Here is a 16,383-nt window from a genome sequence, read left to right as displayed (position 1 = left end):
TTTAATTTTGTCTGGCTTGCCGTTCCAAATAAAATTGAATATATTTTTCTCATATAATTTAAAAAACTGTTCGCTAGGCGTAGGCAAGACCATAAGAAAATAGGTAAACTGGGATAATACTAAAGAGTTAATCAGGGTGATTTTTCCACAAATTGACAGGTATTTTCCTTTCCATGGTAGTAAGATCTTATCTATATTTGCTAACTTTCTATTAAAATTTATTTAAGTGAGATCATTTATTTCCTTTGGGATATGTATTCCGAGTATATCCACATCACCATCAGACCATTTTATTGGTAAACTACATGGTAATGTAAAATTTTTATTTTTTAGTGATCCAATACGTAATATAGTACATTTGTCATAATTTGGTTGTAATCCAGAGTGGTTAGAAAATGTATCTAGATCCTCTATGAGGCTGTGGAGGGATTCTAGTTGTGGATTTAAAAGAAAACACGAATCATCAGCGTACAATGACACCTTTGTTTTTAAGCCCTGTATTTCTAATCCTCTGATATTATTATTGGATCTGATTTTAATAGCTAACATCTCGATGGCCACAATAAATAGATATGCCGATAGTGGACAACCTTGTTTCACTCCTTTTGACAGTTTAAAACTTTCTGAGAAATAGCCATTATTTACTATTTTACACCTAGGGTTACTATACATGATTTTGACCCATTTTATAAGAGATTCTCCAAAATTGAAATGCTCCAGGCATTTATATATAAACCCCAGTCGAACTTTATCAAATGCCTTTTCGAAGTCTGCTATGAATAGCAGGCCTGGTTTCCCATATTTTCCATAGTGTTCTATTGTTTCCAATACTTGCCTTATATTATCTCCAATGTATCTTCCATGTAAAAAACCTGTCTGATTAGAATGAATAATATCCGACAATACCTTTTTAATTCTATGCGCTATACATTTTGCTAGGATTTTTGCATCACAACACTGAAGTGTAAGGGGCCTCCAATTTTGTAAATGGACTGGATCTTTATATTTTCCACTTGTATCCTGTTTCAGTAATAATGAGATCAGACCTTCTTCTTGAGTGTCAGATAATCTACCATTTACATAGGAGTGGTTAAAACATGCTAATAACGGTCCTCTTAGTATATCAAAAAAGGTTTGGTATACCTCGACTGGCATGCCATCCAACCCTGGAGTTTTCCCAGACTTAAAGTATTTAATTGCATCCAGAAGTTCCTCCTCTGTAATTTCACCTTCACATGAGTCTTTCTGTGTGGCTGTTAATTTAACATTATCAATAGAAAAAAAATCTCTACAATTAGCTTCAGTTAGAGGAGATGGAGGCGACTGAAAAGAAAACATATGCTTAAAGTACTTTGTTTCTTCCTTCAAAATATCATTTGGTGAATTATGGGTGACTCCGTCAATTGTAACCAGTTTCATTAAGTTCTTTTTGGTAGCATTCCTATGTTGAAGATTAAAAAAGAATTTTGTGCATTTTTCCCCATATTCCATCCAGTTTGCTTTATTTGTATAATATATTACACTTGATCTTTCTTGAATAAGTTTCTCAATTTCTTTTTGTTTTTCCTCTAATTTATTCTGAGCCTCTATGTTACAGTTTTTATTGCCATCTATCTGTTCTGTTAGACTTTCTATTTCCTTTCTTAGTATAAACTCTTTTGACCTAAATTGCTTTTGTTTTCGAGATGAGTACTGAATTGCATGGCCTCTAAAGGCACATTTAAAGGTGTCCCATACAATAAGGGGATTTGCTGTACCTACAGTGGGGGAAAAAAGTATTTAGTCAGCCACCAATTGTGCAAGTTCTCCCACTTAAAAAGATGAGAGAGGCCTGTAATTTTCATCATAGGTACACGTCAACTATGACAGACAAATTGAGAAAAAGAAATCCAGAAAATCACATTGTAGGATTTTTAATGAATTTATTTGCAAATTATGGTGGAAAATAAGTATTTGGTCACCTACAAACAAGCAAGATTTCTGGCTCTCACAGACCTGTAACTTCTTCTTTAAGAGGCTCCTCTGTCCACTCGTTACCTGTATTAATGGCACCTGTTTGAACTTGTTATCAGTATAAAAGACACCTGTCCACAACCTCAAACAGTCACACTCCAAACTCCACTATGGCCAAGACCAAAGAGCTGTCAAAGGACACCAGAAACAAAATTGTAGACCTGCACCAGGCTGGGAAGACTGAATCTGCAATAGGTAAGCAGCTTGGTTTGAAGAAATCAACTGTGGGAGAAATTATTAGGAAATGGAAGACATACAAGACCACTGATAATCTCCCTGGATCTGGGGCTCCACGCAAGATCTTACCCCGTGGGGTCAAAATGATCACAAGAACAGTGAGCAAAAATCCCAGAACCACATAGGGGGACCTAGTGAATGACCTGCAGAGAGCTGGGACCAAAGTAACAAAGCCTACCATCAGTAACACACTACGCCGCCAGGGACTCAAATCCTGCAGTGCCAGATGTGTCCCTGCTTAAGCCAGTACATGTCCAGGCCCGTCTGAAGTTTGCTAGAGTGCATTTGGATGATCCAGAAGAGGATTGGGAGAATGTCATATGGTCAGATGAAACCAAAATAGAACTTTTTGGTAAAAACTCAACTCGTCGTGTTTGGAGGACAAAGAATGCTGAGTTGCATCCAAAGAACACCATACCTACTGTGAAGCATGGGGGTGGAAACATCATGCTTTGGGGCTGTTTTTCTGCAAAGGGACCAGGACGACTGATCCGTGTAAAGGAAAGAATGAATGGGGCCATGTATCGTGAGATTTTGAGTGAGAACCTCCTTCCATCAGCAAGGGCATTGAAGATTAAATGTGGCTGGGTCTTTCAGCATGACAATGATCGTAAGAAGCATTTCAAGGTCCTGGAGTGGCCTAGCCAGTCTCCAGATCTCAACCCCATGGAACATCTTTGGAGGGAGTTGAAAGTCTGTGTTGCCCAGCGACAGCCCCAAAACATCACTGCTCTAGAGGAGATCTGCATGGAGGAATGGGCCAAAATACCAGCAACAGGAAGTAGGAAGTCCTTCATAATGTTCTCTGTTTTTTCTCCCTCCTTTTCCTGAATAACCGTAAGTACTAGATTTTCCCTCATCGATCTAGTTTGGATGTCTAGTAAGGCTTCTCTCAGAAGGTTGTTCTCCTTTTTTAGTTCCCCAACGTCCGTTTCCATTTTAGAGACTGTCACTTTTAATTTTTTGGTTTCTTTCTCCATTACCAAAGCTTTTTCGTCACTCATTTGAAGACTCGCTTTCAACTCTTTTACGTCTTTACTGACCAATTCTAGTATGCCCAATTTGTCATTTATCGACTTCAACAGGTCGCTTTCCACTTACCATACCCAGTGGTGAAAAGCATATATCATCTGTATCAATCGATGAGTCGCGTTTCCTTTTGGGGATCGGCTCTCCACGCTTGTCTTCAGTCATGTTTGGGTGTTGCGTGTTGTTGTAATATTTGTCGATATATTTCTCTAGCCTTATGATCTGTTTTGTGTTATTATCCAGATTGAATTATATTAACTGCGAATATATGAAATGCTAATATTTAGTCTAACTTACTGATTTTGAATATTATGTTTTTATCTTGAGGTGTTTTGTACCGCTTTCTATTCAATACGCCATCTTGTCTACGCGTGCCCCCTCTCACCTCCTCACTCTTTCTTTCAGGGTAGTTTTAAAGATGTTCAGGACCAGTTTATTACTGGCCACCAATTCCAAAACAGACTGCAACTCTTTGTTAAGGGTTTCAGTGACTTCGTTAGCTGGGTTTGCTGATGCGTATATGGTTGAATCATCAGCATACATGGACACACATGCTTTGTTTAATGCCAGTGGCAGGTCATTGGTAAAAAATTGAAAAGAGTAGAGGGCCTAGAGAGCTGCCCTGTGGTACACCACACTTTACATGTTTGACATTAGAGAAGCTTCCATTAAAGGAAACCCATTGAGTTCTATTAGATAGATAGCTCTGAATCCACAATATGGCAGAGGTTGAAAAGCCATAACACATACATTTTTTCAACATCAGGTTATGGTCAATAATATCAAAGGCTACACTGAAGTCTAACAGTACAGTTCCCACACTCTTCTTATTATCAATTTATTTCAACCAATCATCAGTCATTTGTGTCAGTGCAGTACATGTTGATTGCCCTTCCCTATAAGCATGCTGAAAGTCTGTTGTTAATTTGTTTATAGAGAAATAGCATTGTATTTGGTCAAACACCATTTTTTCCAACAGTTTGCTAAGAGCTGGCCTCAAGCTTATAGGTCTGCTGTTAGAACCAGTAAAGGCTGCTTTACCATTCTTGGGTAGAGGAATTACTTTGGCTTCCCTGTCACGGTTTCGGCCGAGGCGGCCCCTCCTCCTTGTTCGGGCAGGTTTCGGCAGTCGTCGTCTCCGGAGTACTAGCTGCCACCGTTCTATGTTTCATGTTTGATTGGTTTTGTCTGTTTGTCACACCTGTTTTGTGTTATGTCTCATTAAGCACCCTATTTAGTTCCTTGTTGTGAGTTTAGGTGTTGTGTGTAATTGTTCCCGTTGTCGTGTTGTTGCGCTACCCGTTTCGGTGCGCTATTTGTAGCTTTCCTCCTTGTTTATTTTAGGAGAGGATTTTCGCACGTGTTTTGTGCGCTCGTTTGTTTACGCCTGTGTGCGCTTTTCTCGCCTCCGGGCTGTTTGGATTGTATTTTTGTGTGCTCTACTAAAAGTCTTTGTTGGACTTAACTTCTGCGTCCTGCGCCTGATTCCACACCACACCAATCTACAGCAACACTTGACATTCCCTCCAGGCCTGAGGACAAAGACTTTCCTCTAGGATCAGATTAAAGATATGACAGATAGGAGTGTCTATATAGTCAGCTACCATCCTCAGTAGCTTTCCATCTAAGTTGTCAATGCCAGGAGGTTTGTCATTGTTGATCGAGAACAATAATTGTTCCACCTCACCAACACTAACTTTACAAAATTCAATTTCATTATTTGTTTTTTATGCATGAAAACGATGGTTCGTTGTTGGCATTTCCTGCCTAAGTTTGCCCACTTTGCCAATGAAGTAATCATTCAAATAATTGGCAACATCAAATGGTGTTGTGATGAATTTTTCGATGAAAGATGGAGTTGAATTTGTCTTTCTGCCCATAATTTCATTTAAAGTACTCCGAAGGGTTTTTCCATCATTCTTTATATAATTGATCTTGGCTTCATAATCAGTTTCTTCTTCCTTTTTTGGGGTTTAGTCACATCATTTCTCAATTTGCAGTAAGTCAGCCAGACAGATGTGCAGCCAGACTTATTAGCCACTCGTTTTGCCCCATCTCTTTCAACCATACAGTTTTTCAATTCCTCATCAATCCATGGAGTCTTAACAGCTCTAACAGTCAGTTTCCTAAGAGGTGCATGATCTCATATACACTATTTTTAGGCCCAGCTGTTGGAACTTTGCTTTCCTGGATATAGCCACTATAATGTGATCACTGCATCCAATGGGTACGGATACAGCTTTAGAACAAAGTTCTACAGTATTAGTAAAAATGTGATCGATACATGTGGATGATCTTGTTCCTGTAGTGTTTGTAAACACCCTGGTAGGTCGATTAATAACCTGAACCAGATTACAGGCACTGGTTACAGTAAGAAGCTTCCTCTTGAGCTGACAGCTTGATGAAAACCAGTCAATATTCAGGTTCCCAAGAAAGTAGACCTCTCTGTTTACATCACATACACTATCAAGCATTTCACACATATTATTTAGATACTGACTGTTCGCACTTGGTGGCCTATAGCAACACCCCAAAAGAAAAGGATTTAGATGTGGCAAGTGAACCTGCAACCCCAACACTTCAATAACACTTGACATAAGATCTTCTCTAAGCATTACAGGGATATGGTTCTGAATATGTACAGTGAAATCTCCCCCATAAGCATTTCTGTCTCTTCTATAGATGTTATATTATTGTATTGCTACTGCTGTATCATCAAACAAATTATCTAAGTGAGTCTCAGAAATGGCTAATATATGAATGTTATCTGATGTTATCTGACATCTGATGTTATCTGATGTCATCAAGAAGGAAGTCGTCGGGTGAGGTTGTGTCTCTCTCTGGCAGGAGGTAAGCTTGGCTTATATGGTGTTGAGTAAAGCTTAAACCATGTATTTAGATTGTAGTTAGGTATTGTAGGTAGTTTATCTAGGTAGTTATCGTTGGTTATTGTAGGTAATTATTGTAGGTAAGTATTGTATTCGGCTGAGCCCGGTGAAGCACGAGGCTAGCTAACCCACTACCTGGACTAGCTAGCGGGTAGCTACTGGTAACTATTAGCAACTGTGGATAGTTGTTTCCAATGTTATTTCACGCTTAAGAGTACCTGTAATTATGCCAGCTAGCTGCCTACCATTCAGCTGTTTTTCTAACATCATTATCTGAAGCGTTAACGTTAGATAGTTAGTAGCTACTGTACTCAAAATGTAGCTAGCTTGTTGCTACCTGGATAGCTAACTAAACAATAGCTGGAATGACCTAGCGAACAGACGCGAACTGGCTGAATTGATTCAGTGGCTAGCTTTGCACTTAACTGGCTAACAGTAGCTACTAAGGGTAAGCTATAACCTACATTTGTGTTTTGTTTTTACATACTAGTAACCAGAGTCGTTCAAGGGAATTCGGGACATGGGTGACTAGTTAACGTCAGCTTGGCTCTCTCTGTGTGTTCGTGCCGTGGAAGGAGGGGTTTTTCGTTGGCAGAGAGCAATGGCTAGCTAGTATGCTAACTATTCTAGCTAACTAACTGGCTGAATAAGTTGACGACGGACTCACTTAAACTGTCAAAACTAACCCAAAACTTTACACAACGTTAGACACGGACACGAATGATCTGCTTGGCGTGTTAACACACTGGTGGTTTGTTGTAACCAAGTATTGGTGCTAAACCGTGTTATTGGAGGCTGGCATGCTACTTGGCTATGGCGTCATAGGATTTGGTGCCCTGGACGGTTTTCACGGAAGAATACTGTACCAAGTTAGCTAGCTGAATAAACTAAGTTAGTCTATTACTAGAAACATTGAACCACTGTAGTTTACAACAATTATAATTTCTAAAGTGGAAGTTGGGAGAGTTATATTTGAGTGTTTCAGTGAAACGATGTTTAGTTCATTTCATTTCCGATCTCCTTTGCATTATTGTAGCCATTTTCTGTAGCCTGTCAACTATGCGTCTGTCTATCCCTGTTCTCTCCTCTCCGCACAGGCTATACAAACGCCTCACACCGCGTGGCTGCTGCCACTCTAACCTGGTGGTCCCTGCACGCACGACCCACGTGGAGTTCCAGGTCCCCGGCAGCCTCTGGAACTGCCGTTCTGCGGCAAACAAGGCAGAGTTCATCTCAGCCTATGCTACCCTCCAGTCCCTCGACTTCTTGGCGCTGACAGAGACATGGACTACCACAGAAAACACTGCTACTCCTACTGCTCTCTCCTCGTCTGACCATGTGTTCTCGCATACCCCGAGAGCATCTGGTCAGCGGGGTGGTGGCACAGGAATCCTCATCTCTCCCAAGTGGACATTCTCTCTTTCTCCCCTGACCCGTCTGTCTATCTCCTAATTTGAATTCCATGCTGTCACAGTCACTAGCCCATTCAAGCTTAACATCCTTATCATTTATCGCCCTCCAGGTTCCCTTGGAGAGTTCATCAATGAGCTTGACGCCTTGATAAGTTCCTTTCCTGAGGATGGCTCACGCCTCACAGTTCTGGGTGACTTTAACCTCCCTACGTCTACCTTTGATTCATTTCTCTCTGCCTCCTTCTTTCCACTCCTCTCCTCTTTTGACCTCACCCTCTCACCGTCCCCCCCTACTCACAAGGCAGGCAATACGCTTGACCTCATCTTTACTAGATGCTGTTCTTCTACTAATCTCACTGCAACTCCCCTCCAAGTCTCCGACCACTACTTTGTATCCTTTTCTCTCTCGCTCTCCTCCTACACTACTCACTCTGCCCCTACTCAGATGGTAATGCGCCGTCGCAACCTTCGCTCAACTCTCTCCCGCTACTCTCTCCTCTTCCATCCTATCATCTCTTCACTCTGCTCAATCCTTCTCCCTCCAATCTCCTGATTCTGCTTCCTCAACCCCCCTCAACCCTCTTCTCCTCCCTTTCTGCATCCTTTGACTCTCTATGTCCCCTATCCTCCCGGCCGGCTCGGTCCTCCCCTCCTGCTCCGTGGCTTGACGACTCATTGCGAGCTCACAGAACAGGGCTCCGGGCAGCCGAGTGGAAATGGAGGAAAACTAGTCTCCCTGCGGATCTGGCATCTTTTCACTCCCTCCTCTCTACATTTTCTTCCTCTGTTTCTGCTGCTAAAGCCACTTTCTACCACTCTAAATTCCAAGCCTCTGCCTCTAACCCTAGGAAGCTCTTTGCCACCTTCTCCTCCCTGTTGAATCCTCCTCCCCCTCACCCCCCTCCTCCCTCTCTGTGGATGACTTCATCAACCATTTTGAAAAGAAGGTTGACGACATCCGATCCTCGTTTGTTAAGTCAAATGACACCACTGGTCCAGCTCACACTGCCCTACCCTATGCTTTGACTTCTTTCTCCCCTCTCTCTCCAGATAAAATCTTGCGACTTGTGACGGCCGGCCGCCCAACAACCTGCCTGCTTGACCCTATCCCCTCCTCTCTTCTCCAGACCATTTCCGGAGACCTACTCCCTTACCTCACCTCGTTCATCAACTCATCCTTGACCGCTGGCTACGTCCTTTCCGTCTTCAAGAGAGCGAGAGTTCAAATCAAATCAAATCAAATTTTATTGGCCACATGCGCCGAATAAAACAGGTGCAGACATTACAGTGAAATGCTTACTTACAGCCCTTAACCAACAGTGCATTTATTTAAAAAAAAAAGAGCAGAAGTAAAATAAAATAACAGTAGGGAGCTATATATACAGGGGGGTACCGGTGCAGAGTCAATTTGCGGGGGCACCGGCTAGTTGAGGTAGTTGAAGTAATATGTACATGTGGGTAGAGTTAAAGTGACTATGCATAAACAATTAACAGAGTAGCAGCAGCGTAAAAAGATGGGGTGGGGGGGGCAGTGCAAATAGTCCAGGTAGCCATGATTAGCTGTTCAGGAGTCTTATGGCTTGTCTTACGTCTTATGTCTTAAGTCTTATGGCTTGGGGGTAGAAGCTGTTGAGAAGTCTTTTGGACCTAGTTGCACCCCTTCTCAAAAAACCTACACTCGATCCCTCCGATGTCAACAACTACAGACCAGTATCCCTTCTTTCTTTTCTCTCCAAAACTCTTGAGCGTGCCGTCTTTAGCCAACTCTCTTGCTATCTCTCTCAGAATTACCTTCTTGATCCAAACCAGTCAGGTTTCAAAACTGGTCATTCAACTGAGACTGCTCTTCTCTGTGTCACGGAGGCTCTCCACACTGCTAAAGCTAACTCTCTCTCCTCTGCTCTCGTCCTTCTAGACCTATCTGCTGCCTTTGATACTGTGAACCATCAGATCCTCCTCTCCACCCTCTCCGAGTTGGGCATCTCCGGCGCGGCTCACTCTTGGATTGCATCCTACCTGACAGGTCGCTCCTACCGAGTGGCGTGGCGAGAATCTGTCTCCGCACCACGTGCTCTCACCACTGGTGTTCCCCAGGGCTCAGTTCTAGGCCCTCTCCTATTCTCACTATACACCAAGTCACTTGGCTCTGTCATATCCTCACATGGCCTCTCCTATCATTGCTACGCAGACGACACACAATTAATCTTCTCCTTTCCCCCTTCTGATAACCAGGTGGCGAATCGCATCTCTGCATGTCTGGCAGACATATCAGTGTGGATAATGGATCACCACCTCAAGCTGAACCTCGGCAAGACAGAGCTGCTCTTCCTCCCGGGGAAGGACTGCCCGTTCCATGATCTCACCCCAGAGTGCAAAGAGCCTTGGCGTGACCCTGGACAACACCCTGTCGTTCTCTGCTAACATCAAGGCGGTGACCCGATCCTGTAGGTTCATGCTCTACAACATTCGCAGAGTACGACCCTGCCTTACACAGGAAGTGGCACAGGTCCTAATCCAGGCACTTGTCATCTCCCGTCTGGATTACTGCAACTCGCTGTTGGCTGGGCTCCCTGCCTGTGCCATTAAACCCCTACAACTCATCCAGAACGCCGCAGCCTGTCTGGTGTTCAACCTTCCCAAGTTCTCTCACGTCACCCCGCTCCTCCGCACACTCCACTGGCTTCCAGTTTAAGCTCGCATCTGCTACAAGACCATGGTGCTTGCCTACAGAGCTGTGAGGGGAACGGCACCTCCGTACCTTCAGGCTCTGATCAGTCCCTACACCCAAACGAGGGCATTGCATTCATCCACCTCTGGCCTGCTTGCCCCCCTACCTCTGCGGAAGCACAGTTCCCGCTCAGCCCAGTCAAAACTGTTCGCTGCTCTGGACACCCCAATGGTGGAACAAGCTCCCTCACGACGCCAGGACAGCGGAGTCACTCACCACCTTCCGGAGACACTTGAAACCCCACCTCTTTAAGGAATACCTAGGATAGGATAAAGTAATCCTTCTACCCCCCCTTACCCCACCCCAAAGACCCCACTGGCTATCATAAGGTGAATGCACCAATTTGTAAGTCGCTCTGGATAAGAGCGTCTGCTAAATGACGAAAATGTAAATGTAAATGATGTTAGCAAGTTATTGTTTTCATGAACCTTATTTCTAAGGCTACATATATTAATATGGGCTATTTTCAGCCTTTTCCTGGGTAGCTTATCAGAGATAGACATAATACTGAAAAGAGCAAACAAAGCAAGAGAAAAAAACATACTGTACATTCAGTAGTCCATTAATCAATTGGTGTGTGTGTGTGTGTGTGTGTGTGCTGCGGGGTTGAAGCTACGAACCCATAGGCTTGGCTCTCTCATCCCTTCCAGGCTTCTGGGAGGGAGGGTGGACAATGAGCCTGTCATAGCGGATGTAAGCAATGTACCCACGTGCTCTGGCAGCTTTCATGGCTGGGATAAGTTATTTCCTCTTCTGGCACACAGCTTCAGGATAGTCCTCATTGAGGACGATATACATTCCTCTCAAGTTCTTGGCTCTTTCCAGAACAGCTAACTTGTCCTTGAATCTCAGGAACTTGACCACTATCGGCCTGGGCCTGTCACCTGGGCCGGTGGTGGGTTTTCCAGTCCTGTGGGCGCACTCCACCTCAATCTTCCTGTGGTCCATCTTCAATTTCTCAGAGATCAGTTCCCTCACTTTGTCCTCAGACTCCGTCCAGGTCTCTAGTGGAGATTCTGCAATTCCGTCCATAACCATGTTATTCCGCCTTGATTGTCCCTCGAGATAGTCTGATTTATCCGTCATTGTTCTCATGGATTCACACACAGAACTGATGTCCTCTCTCAATGACTTACAGATTGCTGTCATCTTGCCGTTCTCCTGTTTCAACTCATCGAGCTGACCCTGGGAGAACTGCAAACTGTTCTTCAGGTCCTGGACCTCTCTGGTCAGGTCGTCCATTCTTTTATTAGTTGAATCCACCAGTATTTGGACAAAACACTTGAAGCTATTTTCTTGTTGTTGTAACAACTGCTTGTAGAACTATTTTCGTTAGTTTAAATGACCCTTCACGTGTGATAGAGAGACACCACTGTCCTCGACAACGTTACTCCCGCCGGCTTTGGTCTTTGTCATGGTAGCTAGCAACGTAGGTTACGCTGTTACTCCTCACAGTTCCAGACAGGGCAGGTCACAGGGAAGATTGAAAACAACAAACAGCAGGGATCTAGACAGCCACAAACTCGGGACAAACCTGGGACAATCCGCTGTGAAACTTGTCAACGCTATCTTGGACGTCCCTCACTCTTAGAAAAAGGGGTTCCAAAATGGTCCTTCAGCTGTCCCCATAGGATAACTATTTTTGGTTCCAGATAGGACTCTTTTGGGTTCCATGTAGAACCCTCTGTGGAAAGGGTTTACTTTACTACCTAAAGGGATTCTTCAAAAGGGTTATCCTATGGGGAAAGGAGGTGCTCTTATTCTCCATGGACTTTACAGTGTCCCAACACTTTTTGGAGTTAGTGCTACAGGATGCAAATTTCTGTTTGAAAAAGCTAGCCTTTGCTTTCCTAACTGATTGTGTATATTGATCCAGCGGTCCCCGATCACTGTCCCTCCTACTCTACCATTAACAATCACCAGCTGGAGCTGGCTCCCCCCCCCCAAATCCTTCCAAAGCCTAGAACAGGGTTCTTCAATTCCGGTCCTGGAGGGCCGAAACACCTCTGTTTTTCATCCTCTCCTTCTAATCAGGGGCTAATTCAGACCTGGGACACCAGGTGAGTGCAATTAACTACCAGGTAGAAATAAAAAACAGAAGTGTTTCGGCCCTCCAGGACCGGAATTGAAGAACCCTGGCCTAGAAGGTTCACTGTGGTCACACACTAGGGACAGACAGAGACACCTACTGGTCATCCAGGGACAGACTGACTACAGATACACACACACAGGGAACGAAAACAGATGATACACACACACACACACACACACACACACACACACACACACACACTAGAAGAGGAAGCTGTGAGTTACCTGGGATACATTGAGGAATCACAGAATTGCTCAGATGGGCTTTCCACTTTCCGTCTGATTTTATTTTTTATTTTAATTTTTTTATTTATTTCACCTTTATTTAACCAGGTAAGCCAGTTGAGAACAAGTTCTCATTTACAACTGCGACCTGGCCAAGATAAAGCAAAGCATTGCGATAAAAACAACAACACAGAGTTACATATGGGGTAAACAAAACATAAAGTCAAAAATACAACAGAAAATATATATACAGTGTGTGCGAATGTAGAAGCTCAAACTGTTTGGGCACAGACCTGGATAGTATAATAGAGCTCTGCAGGCTATCTCTACAGTAGATTGCAACTCCACCCCCTTTGGCAGTTCTATCGAGATGGAAAATGTTGTAGTTGGGGATGGAAATGTCTGAATTTTTGGTGGCCTTCCTAAGCCAGGATTCAGACACTGCTAGAACATCAGGGTTGGCGGAGTGTGCTAACGCAGTGAATAACTTAAACTTAGGGAGGAGGCTTCGGATGTTAACGTGAAAAAAAACAAGGCTTTTACGATTACAGAAGTCAACAAATGATAATGCCTGGGGAGTAGGAGTGATACTGGGGGCTACAGGGCCTGGGTTACCCTCTACATCACCAGAGGAACAGAGGAGGCGTAGAATAAGGATACGGCTAAAGGCTTTAAGAACTGGTCTTCTAGTGCGTTGGGTACAGAGAAAAAAAGGGGCAGATTTCCGGTCGTTGTAGAATAGATTCAGGGCATTATGTACTGACAAGGATATGGAAGGATATGAGTACAGTGGAGGTAAACCTAAGCGTTGGGTAACGATGAACGAGATAGCATCACTGGAGGCACCGATTGAGTCGGTCTCCGCGTGTATGGGGGGTGGGACAAAGGAGCTGTCTAAGGCAGGTTGAGCTGGGCTGGGGGCTCTACAGTGAAATAGTACAAGAAGAAATAACCAAAACAGCAATAAGCAAGGCATATTGACATGGGAGAGAGGCATAAAGCAATCACAGGTGTTATTCGAGAGAGCTAAGACAACAGCTGGTAATGGCGACAAAGTTTGGGCTGAGGCTAAACATAAACAGGATGCGGTACCGAGATAAAGGAACAGTCCAGCAGGCATCAGCTGTATAGCTGAGTTATCATAAGGTCCGGTGAACAGCAATAGGAGAGTTCGGAGGTAGTTCGGGGGCTGCTACAGCACTGGCGAGCAAGAGGCCAAGCTTGCGTGTGCTAGCGGGCCGGGGCTAGCAGATGGATCTTCGTGGTCGACGTCGTAACGGGAAGCCTGTTGAAACCACATCAGACGATTTCGTCGGCAGACCAGTCGTGTTGGATCGGCGGGGCTCCGTGTCAACACTAGGAGGTCCCGTCCGGTTGACAGAGAGGTAGATGGCTCAAGGCTAGCTCAAGGCTAACTGGTGCTTGCTAAGGGGCAATGGTAATTAGCCAACGACAACAGCCATTTGGTTGCAGCTAGCTGGTTGCGATGATCCGGCGCTAGGGTCCAGTGATTCCGGCAGAAAATCCGATATGCTCTGGGTCGATAGCACGCTGTGCAGACTGGCAGACAAATTGTCCAGGCTAGAGCCAGAGCTGGCTGGTGGGTACTGCAGGCCACGGACAATGTTGAAGACGCTAACGGTGGCTAATAACAAGTAGCCATTCGGTTGCAGCTAGACTAGTTTCAGCTTAAGGTTCTTGATAAAAGTAATAAAGAAATAATAGAATCATTTCCACGTTGGGTGAGGCGGGTTGCAGGAAAGTATATTTAGTTAAAGAATGAAAAGTAAAATTGAGACATATATACAAAATAGACAAAAAACTAAAATAACTGGCTATTTACACAAGGACACAGAAAAAAACACGACCGCACTGCTACACCATCTTGGAACTCACTGATGAGCATGTGAAGTTAATTGATAAACGTGAGAAAGATGTAATTCCACAATACATACATTAGGCATTGAATAGTTGGCGCTATTTCATAAATTAAAAATTAGAGAAGTTGCGGTTGACGTCTTAAAAAAAACCAAAAAACATTCTGGCTTTAAAGACAGTTTACAAGGACTAATACCTCACAATAACAGACAACCCACTGGGCACAGACATTTGGTTGAGTTGTCAACTAACATGAATTCAACGTGAAATCAACAAAACATTTTAACATGTCATTGGATTAAGGTTAAAAGTTGTGAAAAAAAGACGAAATTCCCTTACTTTGTTAACTTTTTTCAAATCCAATCAGTTTTCCATGATGATTCAACGTCACCCCATTGAACTTTTTTGTTGAAATGACGTGGAAACAACATTGATTCAACCAGTTTTTGCCCAGTGGCAATACAATACCAAGACAAAACAACTACTCAGTGGCGAGTAGTACAAATACTCAGACACATTCACAGGTTGTTATAATTATCAGGGTTGGGCTAATCACAAGAGAGGACAAACCGATGTCACTCTAGTGAAGAATATAAGGATGATTTTAGTCTGACTTTTAGCCCCTTCAGGAAGAGTGTAGAAAGGCTCATTGCAGCGGAACTGAATAACTGAGAGGTGCTGGTTCTGAAAGCCAGATATGAATGTTACCCCTTCATTCAGCAACGGTTCAGGTTCCCCACAGCCAATCACTGCAGAGGAGACTGGAACCCAAAACTCACACACAGACACACAGCAGCTTGAATACACACGAGTAATACATCATTAGTGTCAGGAAAAAGGTGTATACGCTCTGCTACGTCCAACCGGCCTCACAGCCGCAGACCACTTGTAACCATGCCAGCCCAGGACCTCCACATCCTTTCTTTCTTATAACTCTCAGATATAGGACAGACACTTCAGAACAAACTTCCTTTAGATTTTTTGGCGGGACTGTGTAGTGAATCTGTTATTCAATGCGTTCCATATAGCTTAGTAGAACCCCCCCCCCCCCCCCATTTAGACATGGCTTAGACTGTTATGGGTTAACCGCTAGGCTACCTGCCATCTGTTGATCAATTGAGCTTTAGTGTGGTTAAAATGTGCATCACATTAGTAATCAGACAGCAGATTAAAATTGCATCTCTTACTAAACCTCCATTCATGCTTATGAAGAAAATCCCTCCCCTCACTTCCTAGTCATCCAGATACAAACAGACAGATTCAAAACATTCAATAGACACAACTAGCCAGAGGCCAACAAAAACTCACCAGATTGTTGAATAAATCCAATTTATGTCTGGAACATAGAATCTAAGAGTGGCTATTGTAAAGGTGAATTAGCAAGAGCTATAGAGATGAACTCTACTCAACCCTGCACCATAGAGACTACTGCCCTATGTACAGTCGTGGTCAAAAGTTATGAGAATGACACAAGTATTGGTCTCCACAAAGTTTGCTGCCTCAGTGTTGATGATGGCAATTTGCATATTCTCCAGAATGTCATGAAGAGTGATCAGATTAATTGCAATTAATTGCAAAGTCCTTATTTGCCATGAAAATTAACTTAATCCCCAAAAAAACATTTCCACAGCATTTCATCCCTGCCACAAAAGGACCAGGTGCCATCATGTTAGTGATTGTCTTGTTAACACAGGTGAGAGTGTTGACGAGGACAAGGCTGGAGATCACTCTGTCATGCTGATTGAGTCAGAATAACAGACTGGAAGCTTTAAAAGGAGGGTGGTGCTTGAAATCATTGTTCTTCCTCTGTCAACCATGGTTACCTGCAAGGAAACACGTGCCGTCATCATTGCTTTGCACAAAAAGGGCTTCACAGGCAAGG

Source organism: Coregonus lavaretus, assembly GCF_964263955.1.
Source record: "Coregonus lavaretus genome assembly, chromosome: 13".
In the NCBI taxonomy this organism is placed as follows: domain Eukaryota; kingdom Metazoa; phylum Chordata; class Actinopteri; order Salmoniformes; family Salmonidae; genus Coregonus; species Coregonus lavaretus.
This window is presented reverse-complemented; position numbering follows the sequence as displayed.